The sequence below is a fragment of the Strigops habroptila genome, chromosome 6 (assembly GCF_004027225.2).
Source record: "Strigops habroptila isolate Jane chromosome 6, bStrHab1.2.pri, whole genome shotgun sequence".
Lineage (NCBI taxonomy): Eukaryota > Metazoa > Chordata > Aves > Psittaciformes > Psittacidae > Strigops > Strigops habroptila.
This window is the reverse complement of record NC_044282.2, coordinates 53,986,196-53,991,576: the sequence shown is the minus strand read 5'-3', so window position 1 is coordinate 53,991,576 and position 5,381 is coordinate 53,986,196.

The following is a 5,381-nucleotide window of genomic DNA, read 5'->3' as shown; positions in this document are numbered from 1 at the left end:
ATAACTGTATAAAAGGCTATAAAGGGCATGAAATTAATTCTAACAGTAACATTAAATTTTGAGCTTGGATAAATTTCTACTGAATTCATATCATATCTATACCCTATATGAACTTCATCTATTGCTTCATGTGTTAATTATTCTCATCTGTATGAAATATTCTGTATAACACTTCTGAAAATGATTAGGACAGGCCAATAACTAACACTAAGAGCTTATCATGGTTTTTAAATGTCCTTTGGGGGATTTTTCATTGGAAAATGTTGATTAATTGAAACTGATCCTTTGGTCCAGGATGAAATTTCTGGTAAAACATGCAAAAAGACAGCTACTCTTCTCAGAATAGCAAGTAGTCTAGTTGTAATACTAATTAAGTGTGGAAATCTTTTTCTTTAGGATGGGAACTTTATCCAGTCTCTGCTATTCTAGGTAACTTACCTGTTCCATTGGGATATGAGGTGATTTCATGGTCTGATGAAACTTTAATTAAAGAGATTTGGATAACTCTAGCAAATAGTACTGAGGACAGTCAACAGCTTACTGCTGATGTAGTTCACCTGGGTCTCCTGCATTTCCATGAAGCTCCTTAGGTACCAGACTTATTTGCCAATCCCTTCATTGTTTTCTCACTTTTCATTCCCAAAACAACCAAACAAAAATTCCCACAAACCAGCCATAGACAATCTTTCACATACAGATTTGTTTTCTCCCACAAGGGAATGGGAATATATTTCAAATCTTTAAAAATTAGGATTGAAAATAATTTCTAAACTTCTCAAACTTCTATCTCAAACAGAAAAGATGGGTAAAAGATGATGCAGTTGGTTATAGCATATAAGCATAATAAACAAGCTTGATGTAAAAGCAAGGCATGATTTACATGCATGGTATTAATTCTTTCATAGAAAAATTATGGAAGGAGAGAAGTAGCCTCATAGGAGCTGGTTAATGAAAAGACAGACACATTTATTACAGGAAAGGGTGGCAGAGGATGAAAAAAAGAAAAAATAAGAGGTGTCAAAACCAGCAATTAAGTGAAGTTGCCTGAAAGGGGTTGATGAAACAGGGCTAAAGGAGCATCCAGTCAGCAGAGATGTATTCCTACAACCCTTGGGTTATCCTGTATCTGCCTGAGAGGCTAGTGACTAAGTTTTTGTGAAGTATCCTATCTTGCATATTTTCTTTGATTTCTAAACTTATACAGCAGAACTCCTTTCAACTTTTTGCATTGACATTGCAAGTATCTCCAACTAAGACAGCCACCCAAGGTACCTTTTCTGAAGAAAAATAGCTACTGTTTGATTGCAATTCACTTGATCTGTTTCCACTGTATTATGAATCACACACTAGAGGATAACAGTGATGGACTAGCTTGGAAACTAACATCACTCTTAATTAGAGCACTGCTTTGGTTTCTCCACCCTTCCTCCATTACCTAACATTTGCATCATAGGAAACCACCGATTTGCCCTTCCAGTCAAATCCCTGATAAGTACATTTTTAAAACCTTTACAGTTTAAACAGCTTCACACAATGCACAGCAGTAACAGCATTATTTGTACATGCAGCTGTTGAGCTGATGAACCGTAATTTATTGTCAGCTTTTGGTAGAGAGTATATTTCACCTCCACAAAAACAGTATTGGAATGGCAATCAGATATAAGAATAAAGTTATTTTTCAGGAGTATCTGTGAAAAAAAAAATGCACACCTTCATAACCAAGCCACTCTCTTTTCAATATTTGAGACTTCTGAGTTAGTTACAAAAAGCAAATTCTGTGACCACTAGTCTGACAACTTGACATCTATTCCCAAAATCTGCTTGAAAGATTCTACCAATTCTATTAGGCAGACAGGTGTATGTTTTAGCATACATCCAATATGTACAATGAAAAAAATACTAAAAAACAATTAGAACAATTAGAACACAGAAGAGTTGAAAGAGGAGTTGAAAATACACAACTCTTTCTTTGCAGAAGAACAAAATATTTGAGAGTGGGAGTAAGAAACACCTGCATTCAAATCTGGCTTATCTGAAAGGAATTTAAATTCTGTTACTGTAAGTGTAAAAAGGGGATAAGAAAGTTTAGACAGTTACTTTGCATATCTGTCATGAAGGTTATTTAGTAAACAGAGTCTTGATGATATTACATGGGTAAAAACTCTGCATTCCATATTATTTAGCTTTGACAAAGAAGGGTGAAGTAGTCACTTGCTAGAGATTCCAACCCACTCAAGAACAGAAGGGATATAATCTGTTGCTGTATTTTTTTTTGATAGCTCCCATAACCGTGTGATTAAAAAAAATTTGCTTGATATACATTATATACACAAAATAACATTGATCTGAAATCTTGAACTGCTCTCTTTTGCTATAACACTTATTATATTGCATAAAGTGTTATCAAAAAGTGAAAGTGGAAATAGAAATAGGTACCACTGGGGAAAAAAGAGGTGCTATATATCTACGCAATGTTTTAAACACAACAGAAATACAATACATATTTTAAAACTTTGACAAAATGAAATAATACATAGAGAAAATATTTTTTTCACATATGTCTGAGTCTAGATTAATGCATTTTCATGCACTTTTTGACTTGTCTTTATGGTTAGTTGGCTTTTGGTTACACTTTTCAGAGAGTTTATTCATCAAGTACACTCTTAGAAACAATCCAAAAGAAACTGAAGACTTACAAAAGAGTGTAAGAATTTCATGCAACTTTTAAAGTCAACCAGGAGAAACATATAAGCAGGAGAGGAACAGTCCCACCCAGTACTCCCTTGAATGAAACACAATTATTTTTATTAACTTCACTTAGAAGAGGACCAGGCCCAGAAAGAGAGAAAAACTAGTGGCTAATGCTGCAGGTAAACAAAAAGGACTGAAAATCTATCCTTGAGTCAAATTTGGAACAATCAACCACTAAGGTTTCTCAATACCTAATGTACCCATTGAATTATGTGTTATACACATTGTGTATAAAAAATTGTGTTCATCACAGAGAGCCATAATTTTTTGTTATTGTTTATATAGGTAGTACAGAAAAAATTTCCAAGTATGGAATAAACTTTTCTACTTTATACTATGAACTTTGAGGCTTTTGTACACGTTTTCGAGTTTATACAGGCACATATTTTCGATATTATAATGTTATGCCTCAATACTCAGTGCTTTGAGGAATAAAAAAAAATCCTGTAATGTGCTAGATACAATTTTCCATTTTTCATGGGCTTGTGAAGCAAGCATTCATAGCAATGCCAACTTCCCTTTAGGGACTATTTATATTTAGTGTGAAAAGCCATTAAAATTTTCAGTCACTGCATTTTCCAATAACGCCAACACATCCTAATGATTAGTACCACTTCACATTTCTATTCCTTCCCTTTATCAAAGCTATGAGAAACATAACATTATCCTAAAATTTGACATAAGGATACACAGGAAATATTAATAAAGCAGTTAAATAAACCGCTTTCTTTATCGGACGACAAAGATATATTCAAGTCTAAGCACTAAAATGAGCTTCCTCCCAATTACTTATTGCAGAAAATAACTGATTATCAATTAAAGCCTTGTTTGCTCTGGAGATTTTCTGTACCAATTGCTACCGTAAGTGGCTAAATAACAGAATCACTGCAGCAAGTGTAGAGAGGCAAGGCTGATATTTGCATTAGAAGTGTTTACTCCTTTTTTCCCAGCCTGAATAGATCCAGCAGTGCAAACAGCTGCTTCATTTGGTTATGCTAAGGACTTCATGAGGGCAACTACCCTGATAGTCCCAAATAAAAAACTTAAGACCTCAGTCCCTTGGGTTTGTGACTTCGGTTTTGCCTCCTTGCATCCCCTTTCATATAGAAAAATTATAGTTCAAAAACTAAACAGATGCATGAAAGGTGGCAGGTGTTCTCTCAGATGAGCTCTTTTGCCTTGCTGTGCATCTGCTATCTGAACTCTCGGAATCCCTTGCTGTTTGGCTTCTCAAGCGTCTGTCATTTGACTTCCCAACCTTGCCATTAGATGCCTTTGGTGTTACATTTTTTTCCAGGATAGATGTTTCTCAAATGTTACCTCTGCCCACACCAGAGACTGCAAGGCAGCAAAACTTCAAGTAAAGATTTCCTCTTTTTCTTTTTGGAAGCAATGCATCCTATTAATGTTAATGTTCCTTAGATCCCAGATATTTTGGCTGCTTGTTGGGGGGTCAGACCACATGTGCAAAAGACTAGGTATGTAAGAGTAATTCTTCTCTGTGAGGTTGGTGAAGCACTGGAACATGCTTCCCCGAGAAGTTGTGGCTGCTCCATCCCTGGCAGTGTTCAAGGCCAGGTTGGATGGGGCTTTGAGCAACTTGGTCTAGTGGAAGGTGCCCCTGTCCATGGCAGGGGGTTGGAACTAGATGATCTTTAAGGTCCTTTCCAACCCAAACCATTTTATGATTCTATGATCTAAGTTTGTACTTAGCTACATAAAAAGGTGTCATTATTAGAATAAATGAAAATTCAGAGATTTCTCTGAATTCTATATAAATTCTAGGTCTCCAGTAATTTTGAAAATATGCCTTTTTTACTTAAGTGGTAAAATATGGAATCTAATCTATGTACAGTCTAAATGACAAGTAATAGGAGGGTAGATTTCCCACAAATAGCTTGCATGCTCTTTACCATATAGTCAACTGCTTAATTGCTAACTGTTACTGTTTCAGCAGTGGCTTAAAGGATCCAAAGAGTCTGATCTCATGATGCATACACCTAGAAAAAGAAAATCTCTTCACTCAGAATTTACAGACACAGAAATTTGGTACAGTATTGTACATAAACTTGGCCAGGCAACATCCAAAGGAGTTTCACAGTTGATGGTTGAGGGGGCAGAGAGATGTAGTGAATGGTACATTTGATCAGCCTAGCATTCAACATTCCTTGGAAAAGATTATGTGCCTGGGCTATGACTCCCTGCATAAATCACGCATGAGTTTCACTGGATCAGTTTTCATGAAAGGCTGTGACCACTCAACACTTTCGTCTGTGATTTGAAAGTCACTATAAAAACTGTCCCTGATAAAGCTTAGAGCTGATTAAATTTGGCTAAAAATGTTTAATAGTGGTAAGGACTTAAAAATAAGTGATTTAGATAACTTATTAATGTGACCTATTCAAACTAAATAGTGTCTAAATTGATGAAAGTATGTTACATGGTATAATAATGTATATTAAACACAAACAAGAACTCCCTCCACAAATACAACTTAAGATTTAGAAACTAATGCATCAGAATTGAAAAAAAAAAACCAGTTACCTTCTATACAATTATGTTGGGAAAAGAGAAAAAAAATGTAGATGATACTTATACTCTGGAGAAAGAAGGAAATTCTTGGCTGTGTT